Source organism: Lampetra planeri, chromosome 31 (assembly GCF_965212315.1).
Source record: "Lampetra planeri chromosome 31, kcLamPlan1.2.h2, whole genome shotgun sequence".
NCBI lineage: Eukaryota > Metazoa > Chordata > Hyperoartia > Petromyzontiformes > Petromyzontidae > Lampetra > Lampetra planeri.
The window spans coordinates 6,611,549-6,635,396 of record NC_136137.1 but is presented as its reverse complement, the minus strand read 5'-3'; the positions used below and the strand labels follow the sequence as shown (position 1 = coordinate 6,635,396).

Genomic DNA, 23,848 nt, shown 5'->3' with positions numbered 1-23,848 from the left:
GCAGTGGATTGCAAATACGACTGACAGTGATGATGTAAAATTTTTTGTTTATTTTGTTTAACCAAGTGAGAACTCAGGATGAATCTCATGCACAAGAGTGACCTGGGAAATTTTCTGCCAGTAATGGGGTGATGATTGCAAAGTATAAACCCAATAAGAGTCATTTAAACATAATGGCGTAATGTACATAGAAAATACTGTCACTCTACTATGTAAATTGTATCGTATAGTGCAGTGGTTCCCGACCTGTGCTCCACAGATTACTCTAGTGTCTGCAAGGTTATGACGGAAGTGGTTTGCGGAACTGGTGCAGATGCGATTTTCTTTTTGTCAAACACCAGATTTTTGACTGATTTGGCAGCCAGAATGGTTGGGAACCACTGGTCTGTAGTGATGACAGTCGGTGCACACACACACATTCATGTAAGTACCTTGAGCTGATATACCGAAACACTGCAATGCTTACTGCAGTATTGTTAAATAAATTAAACTTGAAGTACACATACACAGGTAAAACAGGAAATTCACTCCACATACTGTACATGTAGGAGATACAGATACAGTTAGCCCACAGGTAATACAGACACTTTGTAGGGGTGAACATTGAGATTTATAAGGGCACGGAGTGACCGCTAAGGTCTGAATTAGCCTGTAATAACGTAGGAACTGATAATGGTTTGACATATATCACCAGCCATAATCTATCCACTGCTAGATGCAGACTTTCCCAATGTGATCTCTAACAGACCGTTCTCTCTTTCATCGCTTCATCACCTGTGTGGTCCGTCCTCTCAGACATGGTCTCTCCTTTGGCAGTCATTCCATCACCAGACTTGACCACGAGGCATAATCCCTTCTATTGATGTGTCCTTACAGCCAACATGAAGACCTCTTCTGCATAGGCATAGCCAATGCACAGGTAAAATACAGTACGCACATCCGATTAGCACGATCGGCTACGTACGGCGTGAAAGAAGTTCAATGTTCGTACGTGCAACATACACCGAATATAAATTGTCAAAACACACAGGCACAATAAACATAGACCAGTAAAGCCAGCAGACACGGGTAGCAACAAACACCCTAACACCTATTGAATAAGTATTGTCAATTCTTTATGGCCAACACACAAGGTAACAAAAGGACACGCGTCCAGCCGACACATTGTAATGCAGAGACAGCCAATACGCTCCCAGGTGCGGGTTCACGCCTTGAGCCAAGGTACACAGCCCCGTATTGTCTATGCCACGCAAAAACGGAGAAAATAAACAGACAAGACAATAAACATTGGGGTTCTCTACACAACAGCGGATATACAGTACTGACGTTCAGAAATGGTGTGTAGTCCAAATGATCACACGCACACACACCAAGACAGCATTATTGTATGTGCTATACAAACAAGTGTGCCCCCAAACACATACACACACACATAGGTAACACAAGATGGTGTTCAATAAACACACATGTATTGGATAGCCAACACATAGGTAACATCCAGAATATAGGGTTTTTTTCGGGGTTAAATCGCGTACATATGAATGTGTCGTTAAACCCGCCACCACCCGACACAGCCAATTAGTAAAGGTTGTCTCGTAAACGAAACGTGACAATTCGTTACTAGTACAGCACTAATCGGTGTGTTGGAGAGTGAACCCACGACATTTACAATCCGAGTACGACGTTTCGCCAGTAATTACAACTAGCATCATCAGGCGGACAGACAGATTTGTGAATCTTGTAGATTTGCTCTCCAACACAATCGGTGTGCTGTACTATTAACTCATTATCCGGGGATATTTCTTCCTATTATCCGCGATAAACCGCGATTTTACCCATAACGTACGAGTCACGGGTTTATTTGCGGATAAGAGAGAGTTGCGTGGTAAATTCATCTTATTATCCGCGATTTAACCCCCCCCCCCGCGGATTATAGGATCCGTGATGTTGTTCCCTCGACCGTATTGAACGCGGATTAGAGGAGTTATCGTGTAGTGTACATACACAGCGCGTACACACGCAACACTTACAGTGTGTACACACAGTACACACAGCGTGTGCACACAGTACCTACAGTGTACACACAGTACACACAGTGTACATACAGAGTACGTGTACAGTACACACAGCGTGTACACACAGTACATAGTGTGTGTACACACAGTACATACAGTGTGTACACACAGTACATAGTGTGTACACACAGTACATACAGTGTGTACCCATAGTACATACAGTGTGTACACACAGTACATACAGTGTGTACACACAGTACATAGTGTGTACACACAGTACATACAGTGTGTACACACAGTGCATACAGTGTGTACACACAGCGTGTACACACAGCGCGTACACAGAGTACACACGGTACCTAGTGTACACACAGTACACACAGCGCGTACACACAGTACATACAGTGTACACACAGTACACACAGGGCGTACACACAGTACACACAGGGCGTACACACAGTACACACAGCGCGTACACACAGTACACACAGTACCTAGTGTACACACACAGTGTACACAGTGTGTACACACTGTATGTACTGTGTGTACACACTGTGTGTATACAGTGTGTGTACACACAGTGTGTACACAGTGTGTACACAGTGTGTACACACTGTATGTACTGTGTGTACACACTGTGTGTATACAGTGTGTACATACAGCGTGTACACACAATACACACAGTATGTACACACTGTGTACACACGGTATGTACACACAGTATGTACACACGGTATGTACACACAGTATGTACACAGTACCTGTCAGCTGTACACAAGTGAGTGCTGTATTCATTCATCCATTGACAGCAATAGCGTCACCTCTTTGTGTTGCATGTGTTGCTATGATCTATATATACATAGAATCGATATTTATATATATATAATCTATATAGCTACAGCCAACTTCATCGGTATAATCAACACACATGTAACACAAGCATTACTGTGATGCATTGTATCGAGTATATTGCATGCAAGTTTCATAACCCACACACGCCCAAGTAACATACGGCACAGTTATAACCTACACAGGTAACGCAAACACATTGGTAACGTATCAATACCGTAGAATATTGGTTATCGATGCAAGCGTTGCATAACGTGCACACACACACAGGTAACACACACAGAGACAATCCACACACAGGTAACACACAGAGACTTAAGCTACACAAACGCAAAGTGCCATACTACATGTTACACACAACACGCGTGCTGTACATCCAGGCCAGCAGTGGATTGATCATGCTCATTCACGACTAACACACACAACTAGATTTGACAGCACTAACAAGGCTACTAAACCCACACCCAACATAAAAACACCACACGCGTATCCCCTGCACTGTATTGTGTACACGGCACAGAGACGTTTCACACAAGTCAACCTTTGCACAGCAACGAGACGGGTTCGACTCCCCTCCCCCTTCGTCCTCTCACCTGTGCCGGGACCTCGGTGCCTTGCATCCTTCCACGGCGACGTCGGGGGTCGAACCAGAGCCTTCAGTGGGACCCGTGAGCTTCTGCTGGAGGCGATGGAGGTGGTGAGGGGTGCCGGAGGCTTTCCTCGACAGAGCGACCCGTGGCGGAGCGAGCGTCGCTCTGTCCGCCTCGAAGCCCCGCGCAGCCTCCCCACTCACTCTGCCACCTCCCCTTTTCCTGCGTGAGTCCCTCCCCCCTGGCTCTCTTGGCTCCTCCCCCCTGGCTCTCTTGCCCCTCCCCCTGGCTCTCTTTCCCCTCCCCCTGGCTCTCTTGCCCCCCCCCCTGGCTCCCCTGTCCCTCCCCCTGGCTCCCCCGTCCCTCCCCCCTGGCTCCCCCGTCCCTCCCCCTGGCTCCCCTGCCCCTCCCCCCTGGCTCCCCCGTCCCTCCCCCTGGCTCCCCCGGCCCTCCCCCCTGGCTCCCTTGTCCCTCCCCCCTGGCTCCCTTGTCCCTCCCCCTGGCTCCCCCGTCCCTCCCCTGGCTCCCCCGTCCCTCCCCCTGGCTCCCCGTCCCTCCCCCCTGGCTCCCCCGTCCCCCCCTGGCTCCCTTGTCCCTCCCCCTGGCTCCCCCGGCCCTCCCCTGGCTCCCCCGTCCCTCCCCCTGGCTCCCCCGGCCCTCCCCTGGCTCCCCCGGCCCTCCCCTGGCTCCCCCGTCCCTCCCCCTGGCTCCCCCGTCCCTCCCCCTGGCTCCCCCGTCCCTCCCCCTGGCTCCCCCGGCCCTCCCCTGGCTCCCCCGTCCCTCCCCCTGGCTCCCCCGGCCCTCCCCTGGCTCCCCTGTCCCTCCCCCCTGGCTCCCCCGTCCCTCCCCCCTGGCTCCCCCTGGCTCCCCCCTCCCTCCCCCCTGGCTCCCACTAAAGTCCCTCCCCTTTTCGAGAACCCAACCCGGCCCACTCAGTCACCTCCCTCCCTTTGTCTTGCAATGCTCCCTCCCTCCCTCCCACTTCTCCTCTCACTCCGTCCTCTTCACTCCCTGCCCATTAGTTGTGTGCAATATTCCTAAAGGGCCCTCCCTCCCTGTCTGCACTCGTTCAGCTGCGATTTCGGTGGTGTTCGTGGTTGTGTTGTTGTGCTCACGGCACCACGGACCTCACTTGTGTAATAGCCGAGAAACTGGCTAAACGTGATCACCCGTGCAACAAATCAAATCGACTTAGAGCTAATTCCTCTCAGGCCCCTGTGTTACCTCCTTATCTGTGTGTGTCTCTCTCTTTATCACCCCTCCTCTTGTCTGTCACTCCCTTCCTGTCACTCCTCTTTACTCTTGCGCCTCCCTTGTCTCGGTATCCCTGTAATCCCTCGGTGTCTCCATCCCCCCGTCTGGGCATCCCCGTCGTTGAATCTTCCCACTTCACTCAGTCCGCCCTCTTTATTCTCTCGTTCCTCCCGACTAATCACAGTACTCAGATTGCAAATGTTGTGGCTTGGCTCTCCAACACACCGGTGTGCTGTACTAGTGACGAATTGGCCAAGTTCTGTTTACGTGGCAACCCTTACTAGTTGGCTGTGTCGGGTGGTGACGAGTTTTAACGACACGTTTATATATTTACGCCATCTAACCCAAAAAAACATATATTATTGATTGATAGTTTCCATCCTGTCTCTCCCTCTCACGATATCCATCCCTCCCCCCTTCCACTCTCTGTCCCTCCTCCCACTTTCCCCTCCCACACATCCACTCTTTCTTTGTCCCTCCTGTGTGCCCCTCCATCTCCTCCTCCTCCTCTCTGCGTCCCTCTCTGTTACATCCACTGTGCATGAAACGATGACATCATCCCGAATGGGGGTGAAGCCAGTCGCCGTGCGCGTGTGTGTATGCTGAACTTCTTTCGCACCGTACGTAGCCGACCCTGCTAATGGGAGGTGCGGGGGGGGGACACACGAAACACAAAAGGCAGTGTTTGATGCGCCTGCGCGTGTCATCGAGCACCTATTAAGGTGCATCTTGATAGTTGCTTGTTATGAAGGTGCAGTTGAATCTGGATATGAGCACATGTAATACTGGTAGGAACCTCCTGGTTCCACCAGCCCACAGGGGATTAGTGTGTCCGTCCGTCCGTCGTGCATCCAAAAATGGGAGGGGTGGGGCTGGGTGGAGAGGGGAGGGTGGGGAGGGGCTAGGTGGGGAGGGTAGGGTGAGGAGGGGCTGGGTGGGGAGGGTGGGACTGGGTGGGGAGGGACTGGTCATCCCGTGGTGCCCTTATAAAACTCAACGTGTAACCTACTCACGCCGGCTTGTGCCCGCCCTCACAATCGGCCATATTTTCGGAATACACCACGCCGCCGTTGACCCTGGCCATTGACCGAGCAACCCAACGTTCCTACCAGCTCCCTCCGCAGGAATGTGTTGTAAACACACAAGTGCAGTTCTGCTGTAATTCAATTCAAGTTTAGTTACATCGCTCCTTACCATGACAACCACCGTCTCAAAACACTTTACAATGTTACAATAAACCAAGAGGCATGTAACCTATAAGTAACACATCCTAACATTACCGACTCGTGACAGAAAGCAAAGACTAACTTCTGATACAAGAATACTCCCCGTCAGATAGAGACCCTTTGTCTCCCGACTGCTTATTAAAGGTCACCTGGCAGAAAAAAAAATGTCAAGATCTTCCTTTCCTGTTTAAGTTGAAAAACCTGTTTGTATTTATAGTTAATCTATTATTGATTGTCTATGGTCATTGAAGCGAATATGTTTAAATCCCCTGTATAGCTGCTGATAGTGGCCACACCTCAACGGACTCTGAGTAAAGGCAGAGAGGGTCTCTGGGAAACCCTTGGCAGGTTTAGATTCGAATTGGTAACTGTTGTGCATCGTGACCAGGGGTCAAACCCACCTAAGATAGTTGGAGAGCAGTCTCCAAACCACCACGCCATGTCACCCATCACTCTCCACACGTAGTAGCCACTAACAGCGGTTGTGTTCATCTTTTTTAAAAAATCATATGTTTTTGGCATGCGTGTGTGTCTGTGTTTTCGTGTGAACAATGTGTTCGCAGCCAATACGCTTCCTGTCCATATCTGTCTCTCCACATAAATAATAAAACAATACATATATTCATGATTTGTGTGGGTTGGTGTCAACATTGCAAGAACACTGTGATCTCACCAAAGAATTCAACTGTGAGAGAAAAACGCTGTTTCGTTTGAGACAAATATATTCAGCCAAATCTTGTAAGATATGAGATACCAAATGATCCGGAATCTGCCCGATCAGAATATTAAAGAGAATTGAGCCTGTTTAGTGGTCGAGTCCCATGCTTGGCGATGGCTAACATCAATGGCGTTTGATATTTGGAATTCAACCCTTATGGTCAATGAAACCACCTCCATGACAAACACTGCGATGCCTTCATCAATCAGAGTACAGTATTGACATCATTTGTATTATTTCGTTATAGTGGTAAAACCTTGATTAGGATCGTTCTATGATTTATGTGTGAAAAAATATTAATCCATGCCGCTCTACTAGTAGCATGGAGAAAACGTCCAGGTAATTGCGTGTAAGTCATGTCACGAAATCGCCACATGTTACACAGCCGCGAATTTGCGAATTTTTTCCAGTTGTGCACAGTATGCACTCAAAACTGGGCTTCACTGAATTAAGCGCGATACGTTATTTTATTTGCGTTTAGCAGAGGCGCAGTCACTGTGGGTGGCCTGTCATCTGGACACCACCACCATGTCTAGATATTGCTTTGAGACACCCACCACATTCATGGAATGTTTGAGTCACCTTCTCCCAATCACCAAGGTGACAAATGATAATTATGCTGATGACGGAACCTTTAAAGAGACATTAGCGGACGAACAGCAGGCTCGGTACTGAGTCAGCAGCCGGCAATTAAGTGGGTTTAATATAATTATAGTGGTCGCATATAGTTAAACATGCTAAATGGGGTTTGCCAGGGCTACATATAGTGTGTCAACAGTAATTAATGAAAGCAGCTTTGCTGTAGATAACAGGTCACTGTGCATCTGCAATCTAACCGACAACCACCGGGGAGCCACTCGCGATTAGGACACCAATCAGCATCCACAATTTGACCGTGCCCTTGCTGTGCAGTCATTGACAATTATGCCAACAAGTGAGACTGTCAGAGACACTCTACATATGAAAAGCTGGTTTGATCTTGTGCGAACGCGCATGGACAAAAAAAAAATGAGAAGTCCACAAAGCAGCATGGAGAGATGCATGTGTAGTGGTGGTGTTGACGCGCGCCGACAGTGATAGATCACGGGGCGGCGCGGGGTGCGTGGTTGTGCGCGCTGACACAAGGTGGGAAATAGGATCGTGGGCAGCGCGCAGCGATTGGTCAACTGGGGTGGGTGCTCCCAGCGACGTCCGCATGAAGGACTATAAAGGGGGACGCGCGGGAGCACTCGAGGAGTTGATAACCAGTTGAAGATCGAAGACGGAGTTGAAGAGGTAGGGCCCTGAGACCCCTAGTCCCGCTGTCCTTGTAAGGGCCGGGACCCTGTGTGGCTCGGAGGCGAGACTGTGGGACCCGTGGTCTGACGTCCATGTGGGACGAGGCTGTGGGACCCAGAGTCGAGACGGACACCCCAGCCGGGTGGGTTCCGAGAAGCTACGGGGCGTAAGAGCCCGTGTGGGTGTAGCCAGGGGAACCCCGTGGGTTAGGCTGCAGTTAGCCACCCGTGTAATATAAGTTGGTGTTAATAAAGAGTGTGCTACCCGTAAGGTCGTCTCCCGACAAGTTACTACATTACACATGCTTGGGATTAGATTGAGATACAGACAGAGGAAGACGTGTGCTTAGCGAACATCCACGGTTTAATTAACTTAATTAAACTGTTAACAACAGCGAGTGGGGAGTGGGCTTGGGCAGGACACGTCGCAAGACGGGATCACGGTCAATGGTCAAGAGTAGTGACGGATTGGCAGTCAAGGAATGGAATGCATCTGAGAGGACGCCTTGATTTTGTTTTACCCTTGATTATATTTATTTTTAATGAGGAAATAAACCTTGGAGAGGCCTTAATCCAGCAGGTTATTGACCATGGCTGATGATGATGATGAGGATATACCGTATACAATCCTTTTGTCAATCCACTGCTGGATGAGTCTCCCCACACCGAGTGGGTTATGGGTTATTTGACCCATGCGTCAGCAAGTTCGTCAGTGTACAGATGTCGGAGCATAGTACAGTGCAACAATTGATATTTCTGCAAAGGCCTCTGCTGACTGCAAGGCCCCGCAGGAGCCTACAGCTCTTGTTGATACATGCGGTCACCCATGTTGTACAAACACTCTGCAGGCGCATTGCTGCTCAGCATCTGATCCGATGAGATCGGAATAAAAAACTAAATATATTCTCGGTGTTCTGAAACAGACATTGGGATCAGCCTCCCGAGTCTCGGGCTTTTGCATTTTAATACTATACAACAACAACAAAAACCAGATAGTGTATTGTGTTATGTCAATGTTTAAATATGCACAGAGCTCTCGTGTCCTGAGCAGACAAGACATCGTGCCAGCCCCACTCCTGCCAAGGAAGTTTACCGCAGAGAATCATACATTTTCAACCGTCTCCGTTTCTTGTCTCCACTATCACTCACTCGGCAAGGATTAAATTGCCTTACAAGCGCGCTCACTCCCACACGTGGCCTGTGCATGGCAATTTGCAAGATTAGGACCTGAAGAATGACAGTTGCCGTAAACCTCTTAGTGTCTTTTGTGCCGTGAAATATTGCAAGCCATGATTTTTCTAGATTTGAAGCTTTCGTGACTGCAAGGATTCATATTCTTAGGTTTTTTCGGTAAAGTCACGTAGGTAAAACATTAAAATTAATAAAAGTAAAATAAAATAAAAATCACGACGTTTCGGAGGCAACACAAGCTTCCGTCTTCAGGTGGAACCGTCACAGCCACGACAGCTGTATCCGAAACGTCGTGATTTTTATTTTATTTTACATTTATTAATTTTAATGTTTTACCTACGTGACTTTACCGAAAAAACCTAAGAATATTAAGCCATGATTTTGTTTTTGTTTGTTTACAACTGTGCTTGTAGTAGTCACGAGTGTTACCTTTATCATCAGCAGCAGCAGCCATGATCCATCCACTGCTGGATGAACTTCTCCCCAAGCTGTTGCCATCTCTCATGATTCTACGATGTAACAAACCACGTGGCCCCTACGCACCAGCTGATCTCATCGCTCCATATGTGTTGCATCCCCTGGCTGCAATTCCTTCATGGATTTTGGCCATTGGTTGTTATCCCGTCGGGCACCATGTCCTGCCCAAGCCTAACTAACCTTTCTGAACAGTTTGAATGATCAATACCTTTAAAGTTTTTGCTCAATTTTTGTAGTTGTTGGACCGTGTGTCATAACTTGAAGTGAGTACCTGGAATGATTAAAAACGTTCTTCTCAAGGCACATTAGCACGTAACTTTTCACGTCACAAATCAAAGCGTATTCAGGTTCACATCAGCACGAAAAGGTGTTCATCTGGTAGAGATAAATCAGTGGCAACAATCGCCATATTACGTAAATGTCACTGATCGGATGTTTTTGTAAGACAATGGCTGTTGACTTCCCACAAAGTCGTATTTATTTCATGAACCCTAGCAGGATGATGGGTCTAATCGACACCTTACTAGGGATTGAACTCAGCTTCCAATTGTGCTCTACTAGTGCTCTACAAACAGTGGAGCAATACTTGCAGTATTGTATCCCATACCCTTCTCTAGCCAGATTAAGAATACATGGACTATGGTTATCACAATACCAGCATTGCATAGATGTTCATAAAATATTTTCTAAGAGCAAATGAAATGCATTTGTATTGTCTGGAAATTAATTTGATATTTATAAAACACAACTATGCGTTCTAACAAAAAGTTAATATTTTAAACATTAATTGAAATGAACGATCTTGATTCGAAGCTTTCGTGACTACAGGAATCCGTATTCTTTGGTTCTTTCGGTAAAGTCACGTAGGTAGAAAAATAAAATAAAATAAAAAATATATCACGACGTTTCGATCGCAACACAAGCTGTCGTCCTCAGGCGGAAAAAAAGAATCCAGCAATGGAACTGCTGAACCAGCAAGATCACAGCGAGAGAGCTGAAATCAAAGCTTAAAACATCGTAAACTATTAAATTTCAGTTATTTTGCTGTGATTTTTTTTTTACCCTTGATTATATTTATTTTTAATGAGGAACTAAAGCCAACTAATCTCGCATAATCCACCCCCTTTCATCCGCAAACCGTCCAATATGTGTCTTGAGATTCACATAATATTGTAACATGGATATTTGAAAAGCTGTAAAGCTTACTACAGACACAGTTACAGACCGATACGCCACACAATCACGGGACGTGCCAACGAGCCCATTTTCGCCACGCTCCCCGCTCTGTCCGAGCACGGACACACACACAGCACATTCTCCCGAAATTAAACAGGCGATGCATGCATGCCCACGTAAAACAATGAGCCACTGTGCCAAGGAATACACATTCCCGCTGTAAGGAATTAACGCATTCGTTCAACGAGTCTGTGCCGCAACAAACTGAGGCTCACTTCACTCCGTCCTTCGCGCTCTCTCTCTCTCTCCCGTTCTCTCTCTCTCTCGCTGAAGCAACAAAGACGTCTTTTGTGGTCCTTGGCACAAGAAAGTGGGGATTTGTGGCCGACATGAACCACCGACTTGCACGAAACTGCAGGCTTCAACAACTCAATCACGTTCTGCTTTAACATTAAAAAAGGGTAGATGACAAAAACATAGATGGGAAAGTGGGATAAGTGATTTTTGCGAAGCGTTAGTTTTGTCTTGGCTGCAGCAGCAGGTCGTGCGAGAATCTCATTGCGGTGGTACGGGGAAGGATGACTGACAGGGCAGGATGTCCATTCCCATGACAGCACAGAATCAGTAATGGAGCACTCTCTAAGGTTGACACCTGTCCTGGTTTTCCAAGTATCATCCTGTTAATGAGGTAGCAGTCCCAGGAAATCTGTAAGTCTTCCCGAGACTGTAACGGTCCTGGTTTTTGTCTGATGTTTAATGACACACTACTCGAGAAGAAAAAGCCCTTTCCCATGATATCAGAGCTGCCCAGATGTGGGGGAGGTGGGGGGGGTTGCCCTGCACTCCACACAAGAAAGGGCCCCAGAACAGGCCTATTTAATTGCCTTTAATGAATAAGGGGACCCCGTGTGGCATTGTGCACCAGACCTCCAAGAGGCCCTGCATGTGTTCCGATTTTCTGTACCTTAGGGGTGGCAATAATAGCACTCTCCACCCGGTTCAAAAGATACGTTCCTCCCTCTGGGTCTAGGAGAGACGCTCTCCCTCTGGGTCTAAGAGAGACGCTCTCCCTCTGGGTCTAGGAGAGACGCTCTCCCCTCTGGGTCTAGGAGAGACGCTCTCCCTCTGGGTCTAAGAGAGACGCTCTCCCTCTGGGTCTAAGAGAGACGCTCTCCCTCTGGGTCTAAGAGAGACGCTCTCCCCTCTGGGTCTAAGAGAGACGCTCTCCCTCTGGGTCTAAGAGAGACGCTCTCCCTCTGGGTCTAAGAGAGACGCTCTCCCTCTGGGTCTAAGAGAGACGCTCTCCCTCTGGGTCTAGGAGAGACGCTCTCCCTCTGGGTCTATAAAAGACGCTCTCCCCTCTGGGTCTAAGAGAGACGCTCTCCCCTCTGGGTCTAAGAGAGACGCTCTCCCCTCTGGGTCTAAGAGAGACGCTCTCCCTCTGGGTCTAAGAGAGACGCTCTCCCTCTGGGTCTAAGAGAGACGCTCTCCCTCTGGGTCTAGGAGAGACGCTCTCCCTCTGGGTCTAAGAGAGACGCTCTCCCCTCTGGGTCTAAGAGAGACTCTCTCCCTCTGGGTCTAAGAGAGACGCTCTCCCTTTGGGTCTAAGAGAGACGCTCTCCCTCTGGGTCTAAGAGAGACGCTCTCCCTCTGGGTCTAGGAGAGACGCTCTCCCCTCTGGGTCTAGGAGAGACGCTCTCCCTCTGGGTCTAAGAGAGACGCTCTCCCTCTGGGTCTAAGAGAGACGCTCTCCCTCTGGGTCTAGGAGAGACGCTCTCCCCTCTGGGTCTAGGAGAGACGCTCTCCCTCTGGGTCTAAGAGAGACGCTCTCCCTCTGGGTCTAAGAGAGACGCTCTCCCTCTGGGTCTAAGAGAGACGCTCTCCCTCTGGGTCTAAGAGAGACGCTCTCCCCTCTGGGTCTAAGAGAGACGCTCTCCCTCTGGGTCTAAGAAAGACGCTCTCCCTCTGGGTCTAGGAGAGACGCTCTCCCTCTGGGTCTAAGAGAGACGATCTCCCCTCTGGGTCTAGGAGAGACGCTCTCCCTCTGGGTCTAAGAGAGACGCTCTCCCTCTGGGTCTAGGAGAGACGCTCTCCCTCTGGGTCTAAGAGAGACGCTCTCCCTCTGGGTCTAAGAGAGACGCTCTCCCCTCTGGGTCTAGGAGAGACGCTCTCCCTCTGGGTCTAAGAGAGACGCTCTCCCTCTGGGTCTAAGAGAGACGCTCTCCCTCTGGGTCTAAGAAAGACGCTCTCCCTCTGGGTCTAAGAGAGACGCTCTCCCTCTGGGTCTAAGAGAGACGCTCTCCCTCTGGGTCTAAGAGAGACGCTCTCCCTCTGGGTCTAAGAGAGACGCTCTCCCTCTGGGTCTAAGAGAGACGCTCTCCCTCTGGGTCTAAGAGAGACGCTCTCCCCTCTGGGTCTAAGAGAGACGCTCTCCCTCTGGGTCTAAGAGAGACGCTCTCCCTCTGGGTCTAAGAGAGACGCTCTCCCTCTGGGTCTAAGAGAGACGCTCTCCCTCTGGGTCTAGGAGAGACGCTCTCCCTCTGGGTCTAAGAGAGACGCTCTCCCTCTGGGTCTAAGAGAGACGCTCTCCCTCTGGGTCTAGGAGAGACGCTCTCCCTCTGGGTCTAAGAGAGACGCTCTCCCTCTGGGTCTAAGAGAGACGCTCTCCCTCTGGGTCTAAGAGAGACGCTCTCCCCTCTGGGTCTAGGAGAGACGCTCTCCCTCTGGGTCTAAGAGAGACGCTCTCCCTCTGGGTCTAAGAGAGACGCTCTCCCTCTGGGTCTAAGAGAGACGCTCTCCCCTCTGGGTCTAAGAGAGACGCTCTCCCTCTGGGTCTAAGAAAGACGCTCTCCCTCTGGGTCTAAGAGAGACGCTCTCCCTCTGGGTCTAAGAGAGACGCTCTCCCTCTGGGTCTAAGAGAGACGCTCTCCCCTCTGGGTCTAAGAGAGACGCTCTCACCTCTGGGTCTAAGAGAGACGCTCTCCCTCTGGGTCTAAGAGAGACGCTCTCCCTCTGGGTCTAAGAGAGACGCTCTCCCTCTGGGTCTAAGAGAGACGCTCTCCCTCTGGGTCTAAGAGAGACGCTCTCCCCTCTGGGTCTAAGAGAGACGCTCTCCCTCTGGGTCTAAGAAAGACGCTCTCCCTCTGGGTCTAGGAGAGACGCTCTCCCTCTGGGTCTAAGAGAGACGCTCTCCCCTCTGGGTCTAAGAGAGACGCTCTCCCTCTGGGTCTAAGAGAGACGCTCTCCCTCTGGGTCTAGGAGAGATGCTCTCCCTCTGAGTCCAGTAGAGACGCTCTCCCTCTGGGTTCAGGAGAGACACTCTCCCATCTTGGATTCAGCGTTCTTACTTCTATTAGTAAAAAAAAATATTCTAGCCTGGCCAGGTTTCCTTTCCATGGTTACACTGTAAATAAAACAACAACAACTTACAATTAATCTTTAACAAAAGATACTGTGGATTTTAATGGACTCTCACGTGCTAAATATAGGACACTACAATAATTGACACCTACTGAGATTAAAGATTGCATGGCATTGTGGAAAATATCTACAATTCCACGCGAAGGTGACTTTAGCTAATCTATATACCGTATAAGCACACATTATTTCTGCTGTATCGGCAGTGGTGCAAAAGCACAATTAACAACAAACAAAAAAACGTAACACATTCGTCAATAAAACAGTGGCCTTAAAATAAAACAAATATATAATTGGCGACATTTTGACAATTGCCCCAAAGCGTGTTGATTTTGTTGTACAAATACTGTATAAACATATAAGCACAGCTGCCGGATCGAATATTGGGTTGCAACATATAAAATGTACTATTTACAGTAAAACTCCTCTGATGGTGATGTGGCGAAATTCACATTACGAATCCTATTCGTAATGTGGATTTACTCTAATTATCTGCAAAACAAAATCATGGATAATCGCAGCTAATAGAGTGAAGTTATCATGAGACTCCACTTACATGTGAAACATTTGCAGATAACAGGAAAAGTTATTCCACTACGATGGAGGGGAAATACCACGGATAATTCTGGATAATGGGAATAATAGGGGCATGGATAATCACGTCTTGGCAGATCCTATACAACTCACGGATAATAGGAGTTGCTGGTAATAGGGTCACGGATAGGAGTGGTTCTGCTGTAAATAAAGCATTAGCACTCGTGCCCTTATGAGAGCTCAAGAATTCAGAAATTATTAGTTCAGTATCTGCTTTGTAACATTTAATGAACTGTAATAACAATATAATAATGTAAATCCCTTTGTCAAGCCACTTCTGAATGAAGGCCTTTATACCCTGTGTTAGGCATGGGAGCTTTTTCTTACCATACTTCACCACATTTGCCAGTGCAGGTTTGTGAAGGGAATGCACTGTATCGGTTCAGTGCCCTAACCACTGTGCCACTGCTCCATTCCATTAACAATTATAATAATAGCTATACAGTTACATTTGTATCTGCCCAGGAAAACGTTGGCATCGATAACTTTTTTTTTCAAGAGGGTCCTAATAGGGGATGTGTGATGAGCTCCATTAATAAGTGTTCGGTATGTGGTAGCAAATCAAAGTACTCGGAGGAAAAAGCCACAGTTAAGAGAAGATAACGGCACAAAAACTCCACACAGATCCAATAATGCATTTGCCACCTCTCAGCCCTAGGCACATGTATGTACAGTATGTCGAACTTCTTTAGTACCGTACGTAGCCAACCATACTAATCGGAGGACGCCTATGCACCTGTTTAATCCCTATTACGGATCGTCAGTGGAGCCGTTAATGCACATTGGAACGGTTGCTAAGAGAACATTCGCCCGTGCAAAATGTGCGTTCGTGACTGAACTAGCCCACTTTACGGTGGGCCATTAGGGAGAGGGGGAGCCAATTGGGGGAGGAAGCGGATTGGGGGAGGGGGGTGTGAGGCGTGGACGCCCGGTGGGGGACGTGGGGGTCAGAGAATTAGCGAGGCTGTTTGACTCCCACGCTTGGCCTGTCCGTGGCCAGACTCTAATTTCTCCCTCCGTTGCGAGTTGACCAAAGTAAGGCCTATTGTGATCGCCCCAGGGGGCTACGCCTGGCTGGACCCGATGAATTGCAGTTAACGGCCTCGTCAATGGCCACTGGTGAAAATTGGCTCAAGGGCAAAAAAAGCTTTGGGCGAATGGGACACACAGCGGTGGCTTTGCTGAGAGAAGACGCGTCGAGAGGCGAGGAGGGAGAAAGAGTGAGCGAAACAAAGTTACGGAGAGGAACACGGAAGCTATAAACGTGAGACGTTGACGGCCAGAATGGAAGGAGTAATTTACAGAGAGGGTGTGTGTGAAACAGGCAAAAAGAAAATACGCGGCGATTATAATAACGAATTTGCCTAGCAAAGCAACACTGAGTCCAAAGACTTTTCTTTAATGAGGGTCCTCCTGCATTTGGATGTTGTGCCAACACCAGTTACATTGTGTGTTGTAACCTCTGGGAAGAAATTGGAGAAGCCAGAGGAAATCCCGTGCAGAACAGGGGCAACACATACAACAAACTCCACTCACTCACACTCACTCTGTAGAACAGGGGGAGCACATACACACTCCACTCACTCACACTCACTCTGTAGGACAGGGGGAGCACATACACACTCCACTCACTCACTCACACTCTGTAGGACAGGGGGAGCACATACACACTCCACTCACTCACACTCACTCTGTAGGACAGGGGGAGCACATACACACTCCACTCACTCACACTCACTCTGTAGGACAGGGGGAGCACATACACACTCCACTCACTCACACTCACTCTGTAGAACAGGGGGAGCACATACACACTCCACTCACTCACACTCACTCTGTAGGACAGGGGGAGCACATACACACTCCACTCACTCACACTCACTCTGTAGAACAGGGGGAGCACATACACACTCCACTCACTCACACTCACTCTGCAGAACAGGGGGAGCACATACACACTCCACTCACTCACACTCACTCTGTAGGACAGGGGGAGCACATACACACTCCACTCACTCACACTCACTCTGTAGAACAGGGGGAACACACACAAACTCCACTCACTCACACTCACTCTGTAGGACAGGGGGAGCACATACAAACTCCACTCACTCACACTCACTCTGTAGGACAGGGGGAGCACATACACACTCCACTCACTCACACTCACTCTGCAGAACAGGGGGAGCACATACACACTCCACTCACTCACACTCACTCTGTAGAACAGGGGGAGCACATACACACTCCACTCACTCACACTCACTCTGTAGAACAGGGGGAGCACATACACACTCCACTCACTCACACTCACTCTGTAGGACAGGGGGAGCACATACACACTCCACTCACTCACACTCACTCTGCAGAACAGGGGGAGCACATACACACTCCACTCACTCACACTCACTCTGTAGAACAGGGGGAGCACATACACACTCCACTCACTCACACTCACTCTGCAGAACAGGGGGAGCACATACACACTCCACTCACTCACACTCACTCTGTAGAACAGGGGGAGCACATACACACTCCACTCACTCACACTCACTCTGTAGAACAGGGGGAGCACACACACACTCCACTCACTCACACTCACTCTGTAGAACAGGGGGAGCACATACACACTCCACTCACTCACACTCACTCTGTAGAACAGGGGGAGCACATACACACTCCACTCACTCACACTCACTCTGCAGAACAGGGGGAGCACATACACACTCCACTCACTCACACCCACTCTGTAGTAAAGGGGGAACACATACACACTCCACTCACTCACACTCACTCTGTAGAAAAGGGGGAGCACATACACACTCCACTCACTCACACTCACTCTGTAGAAAAGGGGGAACACACACACACTCCACTCACTCACACTCACTCTGTAGGACAGGGGGAGCACATACACACTCCACTCACTCACACCCACTCTGTAGTAAAGGGGGAACACATACACACTCCACTCACTCACACTCACTCTGTAGAACAGGGGGAACACATACACACTCCACTCACTCACACTCACTCTGTAGAACAGGGGGAGCACATACAAACTCCACTCACTCACACTCACTCTGTAGAACAGGGGGAACACATACACACTCCACTCACTCACACACACTCTGTAGAACACGGGGAGCACATACACACTCCACTCACTCACACTCACTCTGTAGAACAGGGGGAACACATACAAACTCCACTCACTCACACTCACTCTGTAGGACAGGGGGAGCACATACACACTCCACTCACTCACACTCACTCTGTAGAACAGGGGGAGCACATACACACTCCACTCACTCACACTCACTCTGTAGGACAGGGGGAGCACATACACACTCCACTCACTCACACTCACTCTGTAGAACAGGGGGAACACATACAAACTCCACTCACTCACACTCACTCTGTAGGACAGGGGGAGCACATACACACTCCACTCACTCACACTCACTCTGTAGAACAGGGGGAACACATACAAACTCCACTCACTCACACTCACTCTGTAGGACAGGGGGAGCACATACACACTCCACTCACTCACACTCACTCTGTAGAACAGGGGGAGCACATACAAACTCCACTCACTCACACTCACTCTGTAGAACAGGGGGAACACATACAAACTCCACTCACTCACACTCACTCTGTAGGACAGGGGGAGCACATACACACTCCACTCACTCACACTCACTCTGTAGAACAGGGGGAGCACATACACACTCCACTCACTCACACTCACTCTGTAGAACAGGGGGAGCACATACAAACTCCACTCACTCACACTCACTCTGTAGAACAGGGGGAGCACATACAAACTCCACTCACTCACACTCACTCTGTAGGACAGGGGGAGCACATACACACTCCACTCACTCACACTCACTCTGTAGAACAGGGGGAGCACATACAAACTCCACTCACTCACACTCACTCTGTAGAACAGGGGGAACACATACAAACTCCACTCACTCACACTCACTCTGTAGGACAGGGGGAGCACATACACACTCCACTCACTCACACTCACTCTGTAGAACAGGGGGAGCACATACAAACTCCACTCACTCACACTCACTCTGCAGAACACGGGGAGCACATACACACTCCACTCACTCACTCTCACTCTGTAGAACAGGGGGAGCACATACACACTCCACTCACACTCACTCTGTAGAACAGGGGGAGCACATACACACTCCACTCACTCACTCTCACTCTGTAGAACACGGGGAGCACATACACACTCCACTCACTCACACTCACTCTGTAGAACACGGGGAGCACATACACACTCCACTCACTCACACTCACTCTGTAGAACAGGGGGAGCACATACACACTCCACTCACTCACACTCACTCTGTAGAACAGGGGGAGCACATACACACTCCACTCACTCACACTCACTCTGTAGAAAAGGGGGAACACATACACACTCCACTCACTCACACCCACTCTGTAGAAAAGGGGGAACACATACACACTCCACTCACACTCACTCTGTAAAACAGGAGCAGCACATACAAACTCCACTCACTCACTCACACTCTATAGAACAGGGGGAACACATACACACTCCATTCACACTCACTCTGTAAAACAGGAGCAGCACATACAAACTCCACTCACTCACTCACACTCTATAGAACAGGGGGAACACATACACACTCCATTCACTCACACCCACTCTGTAGAACAGGGGGAGCACATACACACTCCATTCACACTCACTCTGTAGGACAGGGGGAGCACATACAAACTCCACTCACTCACACTCTGTAGAACAGGGGGAACACATACAAACTCCACTCACTCACACTCACTCTGTAGAACAGGGGGAGCACATACACACTCCACTCACTCACTCACACTCTGTAGAACAGGGGGAACACACACACACTCCACTCACTCACACTCACTCTGTAGAACAGGGGGAGCACATACACACTCCATTCACACTCACTCTGTAGGACAGGGGGAGCACACACACACTCCACTCACTCACACTCTGCAGAACACGGGGAGCACACACACACTCCACTCACTCACACACACTCTGTATAACAGGGGGAGCACATACAAACTCCACTCACACTCACTCTGTAGAGCAGGGGGAGCACATACACACTCCACTCACTCTGCAGCACATATAAACTCCGCACAGAAAGGTGTCTGAATCAGGAATCGAACCCAGGTTCGTTTGGCTGTGAGGCACGAGCGCCACCACCGTGCCATCGCGCCTCCCTAAGATCGAGGGGGAACACAAAGTGAAACAGTCAGCAGATAGACAGAGCAAAGAGACAGATAGAGACAGCTGTGCATGTTGATGTTATCATGTAGAAAAAGGACAGAGAGACAGAAACAAAGATTAAGCTGCACACAACGTGAAGAGAGAAAGATGAAAGAGGATAAGAAAACGGAGAGGAATGGAAACGTGATTGTTTAATGTTTTTACTCCGCTTAACACATTATTACAACTCTAAGCGCTTGCAAAATGCTAAAACATGGGAACCGAATGGCCATAGATTAATCACAATCAAACGAAGCAAATACAACAAAATAAACATTGACACGTTGAATGTGTGCGAGTCATTGTTCGTGGCTAATTCGAAGGACAAAAAAAACCAGAGTCTTCAGTCTGTTGTGGAATGGATCCAAGCTCACTGACGCAGTGACACGGTCTGGCATGCGGGCTGCAAGCTACAGCGCGATTTGCACGAGCCCAGCGCTCATAGCGAAGAAATCGCGAAGCAGAGAGGATGCGCGCAGTGAGGAACGCATGCCGAGAGGAGGAGCCGAGGGACAGAGAGAACATGGGGAACAACGGGAGACAGACGATGAATAATAATAATAATCGATTGATCATTCACGTGACCAACCAGCCATCGGTTAAATTTCGATTTAAAGCTTTCGTGACTGCAGGGATTCATCTTCTTGGTTCTTTTGGTAAAGTCACGTAGAATGGAAATAATAAAATAATACAAATTAAACATAATAAAATAATTGGCCACATCGCAAGCAGCCGTCCTCAGGTGGAGAACAGGTCTGTCGAGAAGACAGAGTCAGACTCTGTGGCCGAAACGTCGTGAGAATTATTTTATTATGTTTTATTTTTATTATTTCCATTCTACGTGACTTTACCGAAAGAACCAAGAAGACAGCCAATCGGTTCTTTCTGAGCGCAGCCTCCCCTCGCAATGTATCATAAGAGTCATGTTCAGTATCTTAAATACAGACACACTATGTCATATGGAAACGCAAGCACTGTTTTTGTCCTTTTTAGGGCTCATCAGCGACGAATAGCCATGCTGCCTTCTGTGACAATCTAGAGCAGGCGTAGGAAACTTACACAGCCCATGATTTCGTTTCACGTGGCATGTGGCCACACTTCAAAACGGTTTGCAAATTTAATTTCGGCATCACTGCAAGCATCCTAGCTGCACTCATCAGGTAACTGTAAGGGTACATTTGAGACCTGGCAACACTGAATTTATATATTTAGCCATGCTCAGTCACTCCTTTCACAGCGACAAAGATGAACCGTCGTTTTTCGCGTGTTGTTTTTTTGCATAACGCCAATGTGTGTGAATGTCTGGCCCACCTAAGTCCTCGTGGGCCCTCAGTCAGGAGAACGTTCCCTGAGGCCTGACTTGGGGAAACGCAGTTTCATTGGTTGGAGAGAGACACGTGGTGATGCAGAATGAGATTTTTTAAAATGTAAAGTGTCGTTAAGAGGATTGGGGTCACAGCAAGGCCGTAATTATAATATATATTGGGGGGGGGGGGGGACACACCCCCCCCCCCCCCAATATTCAAATATGCTCAAAATGTCCCCCCCAATATATTGCTATAAAATAGATTTCTGCTTATATGATTGTGGTTATGGTTGTACTTTATTAATCCCTAATCTCTGCCATTACATACAATGAAACAAGAAAATGTAAAAAAAAACAGAGCAATGTAATACAATACACTATTAGACATTATTGTAAAAAATAAATCCATCCTATGTGTTAGTGACTTTTTAAAATATTTTAGGCAGGAAATGAGTTTTCTAATTTACATTTTGTTCTGGGGGGGGGGGGAGCCCCAGACCCCCTGGAAGATTTGGTCCCCCCCAATGTTGACTCCATGGCTACGGCCTTGGGTCACAGAGCGGTTGACACAGAGCAATGCAGATGTATGTATGTTGAACTTCTTTCGCACCGTGCGGGAGAAGGACACATGGTCACATGGTCACGGGGAGAACGTGCAAACTACAAATATTCAGGTGTCAGAGTCGGGATCGGGATCGAACCCATGGCCTCCTATATACCAGGCGAGGTACTTAACATCTAGCACACACGGAAACACAATGGGAGACTTGACGGAGAGAATTAAACTGGGATGGCAGCTGAGGTATGAGGGTAGCAGAAGTGTTTGGCCGATGCAGAGCATGAGAAAGGAATCACGTGGAAGTGTGTGGGAGTGTGCAGTTGAAGAGAACAAGAGAGGCACACGCTGACACCGTGGCACGCAGGCGCAGACACGAAAGAGCAGCGCTGTGTTGGAGTGCGGGACACCGTCAGTGAGATGTACAAATCGATATGGGGAGAGAGAGAGAGGGGAAAAAAGAAAGAAAGTGACGTCACGAAGTGATGGAGTGGCTGTTTGGAATCAAGAAGCGGGGGGGGGGGGTCAAGAATGACCACCGTCGCCAAGTGTGAGGTCCACAACAGGCGGTGGAGAATGACAAGGCGCGGCCAAAGGGAGGCCTCAAGTCATTTCCAATCACACCCCCCCCCCTTCCACTTCTCTGTCCGTACAATGAAGCAGAAAATGCCTGAAGCACCCTCCTTCACGGGCAGCCAACAATTGATGGCATTTGCAGTGTCTGCCACTGGAGCGAGACGTGTCCTTCATGTTGCTTGCTGCTTGCTGCTGCTTCTATTCAAATGCTCAAAGCTCCAGAATCAAAGCGTTGGGGTTATTGGATAGGAGGGTAGGGTGGAGTATTGATGGACTCCCCATTGAAGACCTCTTAATTAGGTGGCTGGATGGCTCAAGGTTTTTAAATATAGACGCCAGCAGTGGTGGAGCTTAGGCATAAGAAAACTAAGCAAACGAAGCATCAGGGTAGGGCTCCAAGTGGCGCAAGAGGAGCCAGATTCATGGAAACTACTGAGATGCACCAAAGGCCCGCTTGAATGAATGAACAAAGAAAGCCTTTATTCAAAAATATAAAATGTAACTCTCTGATATCAATGCTGTCCGAATCTCTCTTCTCTCAAATCACTACCCCTCTACTCGTTGGTTCTTTCGGTAAAGTCACGTAGATATAAAACACATTTTTTATTTTGTTTTATATCTACGTGGCTTTACCGAAAGAACCAAAGAGTATGGATCCCTGCAGTCACGAAAACTTGAAATCTAGATCACTACCCCTCTGTCCTGTCTGCTTCTCTCTCATTTAATTATTTTTATTTTCGTAACTGCACCTCTCTCAGCTCACGTGATACATGTGTCACTGGTGACGTTGTGCAATAAAGCGTCCCACGACACATTTTAATTTTCGATTTAAAGCTTTCGTGACTGCAGGGATTCATCTTCTTGGTTCTTTCGGTAAAGTCACGTAGAAGGGAAACGTCGTGAGAATTATGTTATTATGTTTTATTTTTATTATTTTATTATTTCCCTTCTACGTGACTTTACCGAAATAACCAAGAATACGTTTTAATTTGTAGGAGATGCATCGGATAAACAAATTTTACGTGAGAAAATGTATCGTGCAGGCCTGGATGGTGGTGGTGGTGGTGGTGAAGAGCAGCGACAGTGCCGTGCAATTTCCACGCTAAATGATTTTAATTGAACCGGACGCCCGCGCACCAAATTTTCGACAAACGATCGCCAAAATTCGCTTTTGGGAAATTCGTGAAAGAGGACAGCGGGCTCATGAATATGCACGAGAGGCCCTCCTGTCTCGACGCATCATGTCAGGGCACCTGCGGCAGCTGGCCTGGCCTGTTTTCTCATCTCCCCATCGACACACACACACAAAATAATAATAATT

The 23,848-nt window shown here is 48.5% G+C and overlaps 1 protein-coding gene across 1 annotated transcript in view; it reads right to left on the bottom strand.

Annotated features, from left to right (window-relative positions):
• Window positions 1–3,645, bottom strand: part of LOC144729159 (transmembrane protein 198-like) — a 41,789-nt gene extending 38,144 nt beyond the window's left edge. Inside the window, exon 1 of the mRNA XM_078609147.1 lies at window positions 3,458–3,645. The gene's annotated coding sequence lies outside the window, so the exon portion shown is untranslated. The remainder of the gene's footprint in view (window positions 1–3,457) is intronic.
• Window positions 3,646–23,848: the final 20,203 nt, after the last annotated feature.